Source organism: Balaenoptera physalus (genome assembly GCF_965194825.1).
Source record: "Balaenoptera physalus genome assembly, chromosome: 21".
NCBI classification, from domain to species: Eukaryota; Metazoa; Chordata; class Mammalia; order Artiodactyla; family Balaenopteridae; genus Balaenoptera; species Balaenoptera physalus.
In genome coordinates, this window is record NC_138902.1 from 27828126 (window position 1) to 27843715 (window position 15590).

Genomic DNA, 15590 nt, shown 5'->3' on the forward strand with positions numbered 1-15590 from the left:
AAAGAATGATTTTGGTTGTGAAAGTGACAGTGAGTGAACGCTGACTTTTATTTCGAAAAGTCTCAAAAGATTTTGTCACAGACTTCTAAAGGAAACTTGATCATTTAAGCAGGAATATAGTGTTTTCATGTTCTAATCCATGTGGCAGAGAAATACAAGCTTTGTCCAAGAGCTATTTACCCATTAACTCTTTGTATGTTTTACATTTTATGTTTATGTTGCATTTTAGCTTATTTGACATTACGTTTTAGCTTTTTTCTTTTCCTGGACCAAATCAAGGCTCATGCTTTTATATATAAATTTTTGGTTTGTTTTTCAAAAGTTTAATTTCCCCCTTAACTTTAATTTTTAAAAATTTCTTGTTAAAGATTATTTAAAAGCATTGTGAAGTCTATCTTATTTATCCATGGAACAGTCTGATTTTTTTTGGAAAGTGTAGGTCATGATAAAGACAGCAAAAAAAGTGTACAATATATATAAAGGAAGGAGAGAAGATTTTAAAACTATTTATTTGAAAATAGCAATAGTTTCAAGCTTTAAAAACATTATAAGAATAGTACATAGGACACCTGTCTACCCTTTATCCAGATTAACCTCTTGTTAACATTTTGTTCTGTTGCTTTCTCACTTGTTTTCTTATCCTCCACCCTCTTTCTTCGGGGGTGTGTGTGTGTGTGTGTGTGTGTGTGTGTGTGTGTGTGTATTTTAAATCATTTTTTTCTCTTTTTTTGTCTTATACCATCAAGGCTCATGCTTTTATATATAAATATAAATTCATGAATGCAATTTGAGAGTAAATTGTATTCATCATGGCCCTAAAATCTTCAGTGTATATTTCCAAAGAATAAGGATATTCTCTTAAATACAGTAGCTATCAACTTTACTATATTTAATATTGCTACAATAATTTTATCTAATCTACCATTCATATTCTAATTTTGTCAATTGACCCAATAATGTCCTTCCTATCCCCCTTTTCCCCTGAAGTACATGATCCAATTTAGGAACACATTGTCATGTCTCTAGTCTTCTTTAATCTGGAACATTTCCACAGCCTATTTTTGCCTTTTATGACATTGACATTTTGAAGAATACAGTCCCTTTTAAAAAAAGAGAATGTTGGGGGCTTCCCTGGTGGCGCAGTGGTTGAGAGTCTGCCTGCCAATGCAGGGGACACGGGTTCGAGCCCTGGTCTGGGAAGATCCCACATGCCGCGGAGCAACTGGGCCCGTGAGCCACAACTGCTGAGCCTGCGTGTCTGGAGCTTGTGCTCCGCAACAAGAGAGGCCGCGATAGTGAGAGGCCCGCGCACAGCAATGAAGAGTGGCCCCCGCTTGCCGCAACTAGAGAAAGCCCACGCACAGAAACGAAGACCCAACACAGCCAAAAATAAATAAATAAATAAATAAATAATAAAAATAAAGGAATTCCTTTAAAAAAAAAAAAAGAAAGAGAATGTTTCTCATTTTGGTTGTGTCCAGTGGCTCCTCAAGTTTCCATTCAGGTATGCATTCCAGGCCAGAAGTGATGTGTGTCCTTCTCAGAGGCACACAATGTACACTTGCCCCTCAGTGTTGGTATTAATTTTGATTACCTGGTTAAGGTGTTCTCCAGTTTATCCCTATAATGTCCCCCCCCACTACATTTGCAACTAATAAGCTATCTGGGGAGACCATGCAAATATTCTACTTCTCATGAAAATTCCCCCTGAGATTTGGTATCTATTGGTGACTCATGCCTAAACTAAAGTTTAATATGATGGCTGCACAATGATGATTTTCTACATTCACCACTTCCTCCACATTTATCCGTCAACACTCAGCGTTCTACAAACAAGAGTCCTTTTTCCTCCCCACTGATTTTTATAATCTATTTATTATTTGTTTGTGCTCATTAACTCTATGTTTTCAATGGTCTATAATTCATTACCGTCCTTAATTATTTTAGTATTTAAATTATCCCAGATTAGGATGATGGGAGCATCGTCCAGAAGTCTCCAGTGTCCTTGTGATACCCCCACTTTAAAAAAGCATTTTCTTACTTTCTGGCATAACAAGATATCCCAGATTCATCTTGTATCCACCTTACCCTAGCCTTGAAATCAACCATTTCTTTAAGGAGCCCTGGTTTCTTTTAGTGGGGAAAGGTATTAAAGACAGAGAGCTCTGGGCACTAGTATGGTAGGAGGGTAATTTTTGATGGAGTTAAACTGGATTTAGAATGCCTTTCACTCCAAATTTTATTTGAGCTATGGCCAATATGGTGTCTATCTACTTTTACAAAAGACAAATGACTAATTTTCTGCTTTATGCCGAAAATTATCCATAAATTCAAGTGACTGTATCAGAATGAGGTACATATTTGAGGACATCATCTAGATAATTAAACCCCCAAATCTGCTCTTAAGGATAAAATTTCATTTTTTCTCTCTAGAATCTTTTATTATTAGCACTTGTAGTGAAAAAGTCATATAATTCATAAATTTGCTATATTCTAAGAACACACACTATATTACTGAGTGCAGATAAGATTTTGACTGCATTCTTTATTGGTATTTTAGAAATACTCAGGGGTTTGGCTATAAACTCCTATAATTTCACTTCATGTTGAAATTATTTGCTTGTCTTTATGCTGTTTGTCTGGAAAATTCTGAGATTCAGAGCATTTGGTGTATTATAAAAAAAGAATGAAAAAAACCTTAAGGTCCAACACTAATGGGAATGTAACAGTTCAGAATTAGAATGTAAAAAAATTAGGACCATAAGAATCAAATCAGGACTGAGTGTATGCCTGAGGGATGTGTCATGAAATCGGTTATAGGGACACCATGCCACAACCTAGTTATCAGTGATCCAGTGATATTGAATGGAATGTGTAATAGAATCTCCCCTTTCTGAAGAGCAGTTACACAGTGTGGCTGAGAGCAGCTGAATGTGTGTGTGTGTGTGTGCGTGTGTGTGCGTGTGTGTGTGTGCATGTGTGTGTGTGTGTATCTGCCTATGTCGGGGAGCTGTGCTAGTGGGAAGGAATTTGCCAGTGTTCCCTGTGTTTGTGTGTGAGGATGAAGTGGATTGCCATGTTTTCTTTTGTAATCTTCTGCTTTCTACCTGTAATGGGGATAGTATGTGGAAATCTATCACTATGCTTTTCTTTTTCATTCAGAGGAACTAATTTGCTTCAGCATGTGTTAAGATTGTTACAGAAGCAATGTTTTAACTTTTGATATCCAAAATAGTATTTCTGAGTCTGCCATAAGCCCAAAGCCAGGGATTGGAGAGTTAGAAATGAGCTTTTAAATTTCTTTAGCTTCCATAAACATATCTGTGATTTGACTAGATCACAAAGTTTTAGTTTAAGCTATGGGGCAGAGAGAATCAGAATATGACGTCAGAGAAATTCCTGCGGTAGGAAAAGTGGAGAGCCTCTACCTCATGGCCCGGGAGTCACAGCAGGTGAAGGGAGAGGGAGGGAGGATAAACAGGTGAGGCACAAGCATCGTGGCTCCCTGACCCTGGGGTGAAATCTCACAGAAGTGTCATTAGCTAAGTTGAGGGGAAAGCCAAAGGCAGAAGGACTTTTATCTTGCTTACTGTTTGGAACTTTGGTAGGAAGACTGGAGGGCAGGGCAACCCCTTAATAATGTGGGGCTGTCGTCACAGAGTAAAAGCAGCACAGTTGGGCAGAGGGACCTAGAGTCAGCACTTTGGGTCCCTGCTTGCCATAAGGGAAAAGTAGATGGTCACTAGCTCTGCTGATAGCCAGGGCCTTGCTTCCAGGGGTCATCAATGTAAGTTACAACCTCTCCAGGCATATCTTAGAAGAAGTCGTGTTAAGGGACCAGGGAGCATGGCAGGCTGGTGGCTTTACAGCAGAAATCAGCAAAGATACAAAGGACCCATGCAGACCCAAATCTGCTTCCTGAAACTGCATATCCGCCTCTCCATGAGCCGTCACTATGGATACCTGAAAGACTGAACATTTACCCCCAAAAGACAGAGTCAGTTGCTAAGAGTTGCTATTTGAACTGTAAGAGATTGAGACACCATTGAGTGACAAGTTGAAAGCATTTCTCTGCAATTCCCCCACGGTAACCCAGTATGATAGAGGTTTGAGAGAAAGATTCAGTCACAGAAAATGAAAATGCTACATTTTCTTTGCTTGAGTAGAAGTGTATGATTTTAGATTTCATTGCATACTCTTTGGCAGAGGGAGGGCAGAGATCATTCCACAATCCTGGCAGGCAGGTTTTCTTACTGGGAACCCCCCTGCCTCCATTCGCTCTTATAGCTGTTCCCACTAATTTTGCAAGCCTGAAAATTGGACTGCTATGCCTGTTGCCCACACTGTGTTATGAGGCTCTGCAGAGAGTCCCATGTATATATTTTGAGTTTTCCTGGGTAACTTGTCCATAGTATTCACTTATGTGTGAAATAGATTTGGTCCCAAACTGTTTGAACTCAGGAGGATTAACTGTAATTGGTTCTGGGAGATAAAATATGTTTCCCCAGGAGTTGATGGTTTTGAAAGGGTAGTTTTTCTTCTGGGCGAGATAGACATGAATCATCAAATAGGTGTACAATGCAGTATCTTTGTTTCTGACCACAGAATCCAGATGTAAAGCTCTGACTAGTGGTTCCAGGTTTCTGGTCAGTCTCACTGGGTTAATAATAATTACTAACATTTGGCTGGAGCTTTAAAGTTTTCACAGTGCCTTCATGTGCATTTGTCACATTAGATGGTGCCGCTGGTAGTGCATGATTTGTGTCTTCACTTACCCACACACCCTGCCATGGTGTTTTGTCTCTTTCTAAGAATTTCTTCACAAAGTTGATTCAGTTACTCAAAGCTGTTTTAGAATAAGACAAAAATGAATGAGTAGAGAGGCCCTTGGCCTTTCCTGCTCTAGAAGATCTAATTGCCCTGTCTGTGGTTATAGAAGATAAACTTTGATTGGTACTGGGAAGTGTTTTTCCTCTAGCTTGACCTGATGTCATTTTTCAAAAACAAGCAGTTAAGCCTGCTTTGTTCAACTTACTTTTTCAAATTGCGGGTAAGGATTTCTTTGAAAGCCTTGTGATCCATAGACATTCTAGAAAGGGCTGAATCTTAGATGCTGGCCTTTACTTCCAGAGGTGGCTAAAAATGGTCAGAATTGGAAGGAGTCACAATAATCAAATCTATTTTTAGAAGTACATTAGCATGTGGTTTTGCAAACTCACATTTCATTCCTGTGAAAACCAGCAAGCGCTGTCATAAAAATACTGTCAAGATTTACTGCTTCTTCATGAGACCCGGGACTAAGCCAGGGGGACACCAGGCACCCTAAGCCTACTTATAGCTGCTGCCTCTGAAACCCTACTCTGTAATGTGGAAAGTGTTTTTAAAAATTCAACTAAATGGCTACCACATGGTGGAAAATTAGCAATCTGGGACTGAAACTTTCGTGTGGTATTAAATCCACATATGGAAAAAATTAAATATCATCCTCGATGCCCTCCATGTGTTCAGTTGTATTAAATGAAATGCTTAAAAAGTGCGACATTATTTAACTTTTATAAGGTTTGTCACATCTAGTAAAATTATTACTGTTCTTTTGGAAAGTTTCATACAGGTGCCTTCTGAGCTCGCATCAGTCTGGCTGTCCTATAATATACATATAATTTGTTACTGGATATAGCGCAAGGCAATCAGCAGAACTCCAACCACGGCAACTTAATATAGCACAGAAATGCAGTAACTGGCAACAGGCAATGCTGTGGTAGGTTGGTCCATAATAATCTTCTTTTCTATAGAAAGGATTTTATAAAACATAAAGGGTGAAGTATTTACCATAAATTGTTTTAAGAAAATCTGACACTTTAAATGACTCCAAGTATCTTATATTTTCATAGATTTAAACAGTAGTGCCATGTGACATTCTTAGTCTGCATTTGCTAACGTGCCTAGCTTGCTCAATAAACGTCATAATCATATCGATACTGCTGATAAAAAGGGTTTTTCAGGAAATTTGTCAGCTTAACTCCGTTTACTCTGGTGCAAGAAGATATTTCCTGAGCTTAAGGGCTGGTTGCTCCATTTACTAGAGACCTGGCTTGTGTGTTGTATGCTTAGAACCCAGATGTTCCTGGGAACCTTGAGCTCTGTTTCAACAGGTGTGGTTTACAGCCCATCAGCGTCAGGATCACCTGGAGGATTTGTTAAACATGTGAGATCTGGGCTTAATTCTAGATGTACCGCATCTGCATGCATATCAGACTCTCCAGGTGATTCTTATTCATTGTAAAGTTTGAGAGACTGACAGTCCAAAGCCCTTTTGTTGTAGAGAGAAAACCAAGGCTGAGAAGTTTATCAAATGTCCCAACTATGTACAACTGGTATATGCAGCGTGCAATGATACATTATTATCCAGTAATCCCCGGAGGTTTTCAGATGTGCAAATGAAGTCCACACAGACTTGGTTCCATGGGAGAAGGTGAACCGTAAAGGTGTATTGACTAACCTACTGTAGTGGCAGTCCACGTCAGGAGGAGCCACCTCAGTGCATTCAGAGTCTCAGCCTGGTGGACGGCGAACAGGGAAACTGTGCTGAGACTTGATATCCAGAGGCCTCAAACTCGCCATACGATTTATGCAGTGTCCTTACATTTCTTACATTTAGTTTCCAGTCCTGGAGAGTTTTTTTTAAAAATTGTATTTTTAAAACCATGGGCCAAAAGAGTTTAAGCCGCTCAGATCTGTAATAGATCAAACTCCCAGACAGTTTAAAAGGTGTACTTGGTTTCAAACACAGCATAGCAAAATTTATCAAACCCAGTTCTTCCCTGTAAAGCACAGGACTGAAGTCCGTTTTATGGCTTCATATGGTGAAACAACGTCTGCTGGGCGGAAGCTCCAGGTTCTGGTTAAACGATCTTACATCAAGAGAAATACCTGGGCTCAAGTTGCACCTTGAGAAAAGCAGGAAAGAGTCAATGACTATGTCTAAAGAAAAACAAATGAGCTGTTTTCAAGGAGGATTTTGAGTTTCTCAGGCACGATTATTCCTACCACCCCACGTTGCTGCTGTTCTCAGTGACAGTGTTACTGTGGCTTATGTTACAATACCTTTGGCTGCCTGGGTCTAGATTTCCCATGAAGCAGCAAACTGCCCAAGGCAGCTGGCATATGATCAAATGCTCAAAGAGCCGCTAAAAATGTAACTACCTGTAAATGTCAGTGTTTTTCAAATAAGTGTGTTTTTCTTTGGTTCCAAATTTTGTGCGGTACATTAATGTCACTCAGGAGCGGGCATGATGGGATCTGATGAGAGCACTCCTGCAGTTACTGGTTTTCTGTTTCCGTAGGGCTTCTTCACAAAGCAGTGGCAAAAGCCCATGAACTGTGTAGCTTCACCACATAAGTGCCTCCTTTTTGGTTTTGTCCAGAATATCCCTTCCTCTTGGGTCACCTGTGCGGAGACTGTTAGCTTCTCATGCTTAACTGCCTTTGAAGTTCCAACAGAACCACCAGAGTTGGGAGACAGTCCTTTTCTTCCTAACAATGGTTCAGGCTGAGTTTTGTGGTTCAAAAATATGGTTTGTCATTTTTTGCCACTATTGACAAAAAATGAGCATTTACCCACCAGCAGCCAAGAGTCAACGGTTTTCGAAGAGATTAGTAAAATGCATGATTCCTTAGTTTACTTATATTTCTGGTTGAGAGTGCAGATGGATAACTCTTGGACTTTGGAGTCAAAGGTACTTTCTAATGAACTCTATGGTTCCAATTGCCAGGAATAGGAGGGCCAACCACCCAGTTTTGAATGTGACAGTTGGCCTTTGATTGCTTTGCGTCAGTGAAGGGGAGATTATGGGGGTTGGGTCCAGGTGGAATGGGCTGTGGCTTCCTTCCCCGCAGCAGGGATCTGGCGTGACTGGGTCTTGGCTTTCACTTGCCAGGGCAGCGTGTGTATTGACAGAAGGGAGCTGTTGTATGAAGTGAAGCTTCACTCCATGGCAGGGCTGCCTTCTGCCTGGCTGAGGGCCCTAAGGAAAGTCTCCCTGCAATCTGGCTCCAGTGAGGGCTGAAGAAGGGAGTGCTTCTGCTGCATGAAACCCTAAGTCCATAGTCCAGATGAGATCTGCAAGGACCCTTGACAGTTTGTGACACTTAAATGGAAGGGAAGTAAAAAACACACACAGACCTGTTCCTCCACTGGTTTGGAGAACACTAGTTAGGAGAACAATAAAATATTTCAGAAGTGATCTTATATGGCAAGATTAAGATGGATCTCTTGTTGATTAGTTAATATAGTCAAAGTCACTTGATATGTGAAGTGTATGTGCTTGTGTGTGTGTATATCTGTCTATACACATATACATATTTATGCATATAAATAAATGTGATACACATATATTATTTTAACTTAAAAACACACACACATATATTTGTTTGCTGATTTTTTGATATAGGTCCAAGGCCTTTTCTTTAACTGTTGGTTCGCTGATTGGAATCCTTATTGTCTTTCTTCTGGAAAGCACCACCACAGGTCATTTTCCATTTCTTTAAAATGGAGGGAAAACTTGAAGGTACTTGCAGAGCAACCTGAAGGCAGATTCCTTATGGAGCTTTACCTAATTCGATGACTATTTTAAAAAGGTGACTGATCTCTATTGAGCTATCCCAAAACAATCACCTTCATTTTTTATAGAAACAATATTTCTCTTTTTGTACTCTTTAGCAATTTCAATAATAGTTCCTTAATTTAGGTAGTTAAAAATGCAACTAGAATAAAGGGTTTGGGTACAAACTCAACTGACTCATCATAAGCAAACAGCTCCTGGGCTGGGAGGAGAAGGGAGAAGGCACACCAGTGTTCTGTAGCCAGAGTGGCATTGCTTAGCATGTTTCGCAGAGAAAAAGGAGAGCATTGGTTAATGGAGGGGGGTTGGATTAAAGAAAAGTCATTTAAAAGAGGTTCTGTTGTATTTAAGAGGAGGAAGCTGGTGTCTTTCACCTCTCTCTGTGATGGACCCACAACTTAGAATAGTGATGAGCTAAGGACCTTTCTTAGGAATACATAGACATGATTCTAATTAGAACTGTAAACCCTGAGTGCGTAAGCTGTTGTAACTTCTTGGATAGACATAAGCTTGGCCAGGTAGGAGAGCACTAGGGTGTGGACTGGGTCAGGCTTCCATTCTTGGACCTTCCTTGTCCAGGTCTTACTGGGAAAATAGATTATAGAATGCCTTTGCCCTCTATATATGAAAAAAATTGAGACTTGACAGCCACATTAAAAAAGGAGTTTAGTTGAAGAACAGAGCTGAAGAACAACATCTGGTTTTGGTGAAGTCTGGCCTTTGTGCCCAGTTTTACAGCTCAGTTGACTGAAGTACCACAAGGTCATGACTCATCTAGGGTCAGCTCATTGGTCAATAGCTCAGTTGCTATCTGATCCCCAAACTCTTGTAACTTTCAGTCCCATATTTTAACTATTAAGCCACGTGTCCTGCTACAGAATATGCCACAAAATGCCCCAGATGTGCACTGAGAGAAATCCTTCTATGACCCAGCTAGCATCAAGTCCCCTCAGGACTTGCTGGTTATTAAATGTTCTTGGAGACCTCTCCTCCAGTGTAAGCGCATTAACCTGAATGTTATGAGGATTTCCCCACATGACAGTGTTATAAGATTTTCTTATGAGGTCACTTCCTAGGAAGGCAGGGATTTAAAAGCTGCCACAACCGGCAGTGAAGCAAGCAACATGTGGTTTTGCTTTCTGTCTGTCATTTTAAGCAATAAAGAATTTATATAGATAAGATTTCTAAGACAGCTGATGTAGCTTTTTTATTTGTTTATAGGCTTTGGTTTCACCTTGAAAACATCCTCTCTGCACATCAGAAGTGCATTTCATCCCTGAACGGTATATTAACTTCCAACATTTCTGACTTCCAGTCATGAGGATTTTAAAACCAATTGCATATAGCACTGAGGCTTTTCACTTTTAATGGTGCATTCAGAAGGCCAGCTTTCCCCATTTTCTATGCTATCTTCATCCCATTAACTACTATCAGCTCTGATAGAAACCACCCCTTCTTGAAAAAAAGAACCAAATACTTAGTTGCTTCTTGCCTCTTTTTTTTTTATAAATTTATTTATTTATTTATTTTTGGCTGTGTTGGGTCTTCATTTCTGTGCGAGGGCTTTCTCTAGTTGCAGCGAGCGGGGTCCACTCGTCATCGCGGTGTGCGGACCTCCCACTGTCGCGGCCTCTCTTGTTGTGGAGCACAGGCTCCAGACGCGCAGGCTCAGTAGCTGTGGCTCACGGGCCTAGTTGCTCCGTGGCATGCAGGATCTTCCCAGACCAGGGCTCGAACCCGTGTCCCCTGCATTGGCAGGCAGATTCTCAACCACTGCGCCACCAGGGAAGCCCCTTCTTGCCTCTTAATGAAAGTATTCAGATCACGTAGGTAAACCATACTAAGACAGAATTTGTTGACTCCTGGTGTATATTTTCCCCCAAACCATCACTCAAACCAGTCTTTTTTTTCCATTAAGGTTGGCTGGTGGCTTTTAGCTTGGGCCCAAACAGTGAGACACAATACAGGGCATTTCTTCAGAAATGTCATGGAACTTTTATGGGACATTCTATTGTTATATAAAAAAAGTTCCCACCTAATTTGTTAATTTTTTCAACAAATTTTATGAACATGCTGGGACTTTTTTGAAAACACAGATTCACTTCCCCACACCTTCCAACTCTGTACATGATTGTCTGAAACAAATTTGTCTGAGTTTATTCAACAAAGGACTGCCTAAACCAAAAACTCTGTTTGGTGAAAACAAACTTTTTTGTTTTCCACATACATTTGCTAACTCTGTGTAGTTTGGTATTTTGTTTCCCTAGAACACACTGCCAATCTTGTGTAACCAGTAATTAGCAGCTGCAGGTCAAGTGACACACAGAGACAAGGAACATGGCAGGAGGGATGCAGGAAGCCAGGCTGTAGGATGCAATGGGCCACCCCAGTAGGAGACCTCAGAACTAACAACTGAACCACATCCTTGCTGATGTGCTTCCCTTTTCCCAGGGTGGTTCTGAGAAAAGTCAGGATGCCACACACACTGCCTCTGTTTCCAAATCTAACGCAGGATTCTTCAAGGAGAACTAGTAGAGCCAAGGTGTGTTTGAGATAATATCTATGAACTTTTTCTGTCACTGCTTCATTCTGAGGCTTTGGAAAACCACTTCAGTTTCTGTTTATGTCTTGTCCTATGGATTATATTCTGGAAAAACATGACATAAGCTGAAATGACAGAAGTCAAATCTAAGTGTTTCATAGAAATGGTGTAAGAGGAAATTATGCCCATTTTAATAAAAAATACCACATTTACTCCTATCTTCCTTTTTCCCATTCTTCATTCTTTCCTTGAGAAGTATTGAGGATCTGTTATATGCAAGGCATGGAATACTGTGGGAAACAAGACATCACGTGTCTTATTTTAAGTCATATAGTATAAATCTTTAAATAGTGTATATAAATTAAACAAATCAACTCAGTCATTATATAAATAATATACATTATATATTATATATATACATATATATAAATAATATACATTATATATTATATATATACAATATATATAATTATAATATAAATAATTATATTTAATTAAGTAGTTAATCAAAGTATATAATAAAAGTTCTTTTTACTCTCTATCAGTCCTACCTTATTTTTTTCTTTTTTTTAAACATCTTTATTGAAGTATAATTGCCTTACAATGGTGTGTTAGCTTCTGCTTTATAACGAAGTGAATCAGTTATACATATACAATATGTTCCCATTTCTCTTCCCTCTTGCATCTCCCTCCCTCCCACCCTCCCCATCCCACCCCTCTAGGTGGTCACAAAGCACCGAGCTGATCTCCCTGTGCTATGCGGCTGCTTCCCACTAGTTATCTATTTTACATTTGGTAGTGTATATATGTCCATGACACTCTCTTACCCTGTCACATCTCACCCCACCCCCTCCCCATATCCTCAAGTCCATTCTCTAGTAGGTCTGTGTCTTTATTCCCGTCTTGCCACTAGGTTCTTCATGGCCTTTTTTTTTTTCCTTAGATTCTGTATATATGTGTTAGCATACTGTATTTGTTTTTCTCTTTCTGACTTACTTCACTCTGTATGACAGACTCTAACTTCATCCACCTCATTACAAATACCTCCATTTCATTTCTTTTTATGGCTGAGTAATATTCCATTGTATATATGTGCCACATCTTCTTTATCCATTCATCTGTCGATGGACATTTAGGTTGCTTCCATGTCCTGGCTATTGTAAATAGAGCTGCAATGAACATTTTGGTACATGACTCTTTTTGACCTATGGTTTTCTCAGGGTATATGCCCAGTAGTGGGATTGCTGGGTCGTATGGTAGCTCTATTTGTAGTTTTTTAAGGAACCTCCATACTGTTCTCCATAGTGGCTGTATCAATTTACATTCCCACCAACAGTGCAAGAGTGTTCCCTTTCTCCCACACCCTCTCCAGCATTTATTGTTTCTAGATTTTTTGATGATGGCCATTCTGACCAGTGTGAGATGATATCTCATTGTAGTTTTGATTTGCATTTCTCTAATGATTAATGATGTTGAACATTCTTTCATGTGTCTGTTGGCAATCTGTATATCTTCTTTGGAGAAATGTCTATTTAGGTCTTCTGCCCATTTTTGGATTGGGTTGTTCGTTTTTTTGTTATTGAGCTGCAGGAGCTGCTTGTAAATCTTGGAGATTAATCCTTTGTCAGTTGCTTCATTTGCAAATATTTTCTCCCATTCTGATGGTTGTCTTTTGGTCTTGTTTATGGTTTCCTTTGCTGTGCAAAAGCTTTTAAGTTTCATTAGGTCCCATTTGTTTATTTGTGTTCTTATTTCCATTTCTCTGGGAGCTGGGTCAAAAAGAATCTTGCTGTGATGTATGTCATAGAGTGTTCTGCCTATGTTTTCCTCTAAGAGTTTGATAGTGTCTGCCCTTACACTTAGGTCTTTAATCCATTTTGAGTTTATTTTTGTGCATGGTGTCAGGGAGTGTTCTAATTTCATACTTTTACATGTACCTGTCCAATTTTCCCAGCACCACTTATTGAAGAGGCTGTCTTTTCTCCACTGTATATGCTTGCCTCCTTTATCAAAGATAAGGTGACCATATGTGTGTGAGTTTATCTCTGGGCTTTCTATCCTGTTCCATTGATCTATATTTCTGTTTTTGTGCCAGTACCAAACTGTCTTGATTACTGAAGCTTTGTAATATAGTCTGAAGTCAGGGAGCCTGATTCCCCCAGCTCCATTTTTCGTTCTCAAGATTGCTTTGGCTATTCGGGGTCTTTTGTGTTTCCATACAAATTGTGAAATTTTTTGTTCTAGTTCTGTGAAAAATGCCAGTGGTAGTTTGATAGGGATTGCATTGAATCTGTAGATTACTTTGGGTAGTAGAGTCATTTTCACAATGTTGATTCTTCCAATCCAGGAACATGGTATATCTCTCCATCTATTTGTATCATCTTTAATTTCTTTCATCAGTGTCTTATAATTTTCTGCACACAGGTCTTTTGTCTCCTTAGGTAGGTTTATTCCTAGATATTTTATTCTTTTTGTTGCAGTGGTAAACGGGAGTGTTTTCTTAATTTCACTTTCAGATTTTTCATCATTAGTGTATAGAAATGCAAGAGATTTCTGTGCATTAATTTTGTATCCTGCTACTTTACCAAAGTCATTGATTAGCTCTAGGAGTTTTCTGGTAGCATCTTTAGGATTCTCTATGTATAGTGTCATGTCATCTGCAAATAGTGACAGCTTTACTTCTTCTTTTCCGATTTGGATTCCTTTTATTTCTTTGTCTTCTCTGATTGCTGTGGCTAACACTTCCAAAACTATGTTGAATAATAGTGGTGAGAGTGGGCAACCTTGTCTTGTTCCTGATCTTAGTGGAAATGGTTTCAGTTTTTCACCATTGACGTCCTACCTTATTTTGATGATAATTGTTAGTACGGTAAAAGAACACTTCCAGACACTAGCCCAAATGAATCTTCAAAACATGTTTTTTGAATTGAATGATGGCCGTGGGATTCAGGACTTACTTGGAGGGTTTTAAAATTAAAATATCATTTATTATATTCCTGACTACAGAGTATTATTTTATTGTAGAAAAATTGGAAAATTCTAGAAAACATGAGTAAGAAAATAAAAATCATTAATAATTCTGTTATCCAGAGCTAGCTAACGCTATTGGGATTTCAAAATATTTCTTCTGGCCTTTGTATATGTGTGTTTGTGTATACACAAAGAAAAAAAAAAGAAATGTTATATATATTTACATAAAAGAAAGTTGAGATCACATGGTCTATATTGATTTTAAGCTTGTTTTTAAAATTTAATATATCAGAAACATTTCCTATGGTTAATAAAGTTTTATAAAAGGTGATTTTTAATGGACTGCAGAATATGGCATCATGTGAATATATACATAAATTGGAGGTTATTTAAAAATTTTAACTAGTATAAATAACTCTGATTATCTTTTTTTAAAATTCATTTTCTAGATGATTTAAAAATTTTTATTGAAGTATAGTTGATTTACAATGTTTCAGGTGCAAAACAAAGAAGTATCCTTATATATAAACCTTTGTGTATGTCTTTGATCATTTCTTAGATAAATTCCTAGAAGAAGAATTACTGAAGTTACTGATCCAAAAGAGATGATTACTTTTTAAGGCTCCTAATTTCTCTCCACTGTATTTCAATTAGCAATGGATGAGAATAATTGCATCCTGTGTATATTTTAATGTTGTATATAAAATTTTTTAATGATTGCTTTTTGGAAATATTTACACAGAAACTGTATTCAGATTGTGGAAATGTCAATAGACGTGGTCTGAGAGGATGAATCTTGGAATATTTTTCAGTTAAGTTTACATAAGTGTTATTCACTTTATTAGTTGCGGTGTACAGTTACACAAACTAACCAAACCAGCTACGTCACTGAGTCATAGAGAATGACTCTGAAGGCCTTAAAGATTATATAGGCCAATCTACCAAAATGGGAGTGTAATATTTCTTACAGAGGGTTATTTAGTTTCTGCTCAAACATTTCCAGGCACTAAGAGTTCACAATTTCACCAGGTAACCCTCATATTTAGTCTTCATTTATGTAGATCAGGCTTGTGTGTGCTTATCAGCCTTTGGGTCCTTGGAGGTGATCCAAACAGACTTCATAGCCAATGAAACATATTGTTGGTTCACATTTCCCAGAAGTTGTGTGTGGTACATATTATCTTCATCCCATGTTTAAAAATTTACAATGAATTAGGGACAGTTCTAAAAGAACCCAGCAAAATAATGGCACTAGATATAGGTCAGTTTCAAGTTACCTAATTACGGTGTTGTACATGACTGTATTGGACTCTGTGCTTCTGCCTCCTAGAATGATGAATTTGCTATTAAGGGGAATGTCTTAGACCGTATACATTCCCTGAAATGTAACCCTGCAATAGGGACACTGGGGATTGTATCATGGAAAGTTTCCTGGTATGTAGAATTCTCAGAAGAAA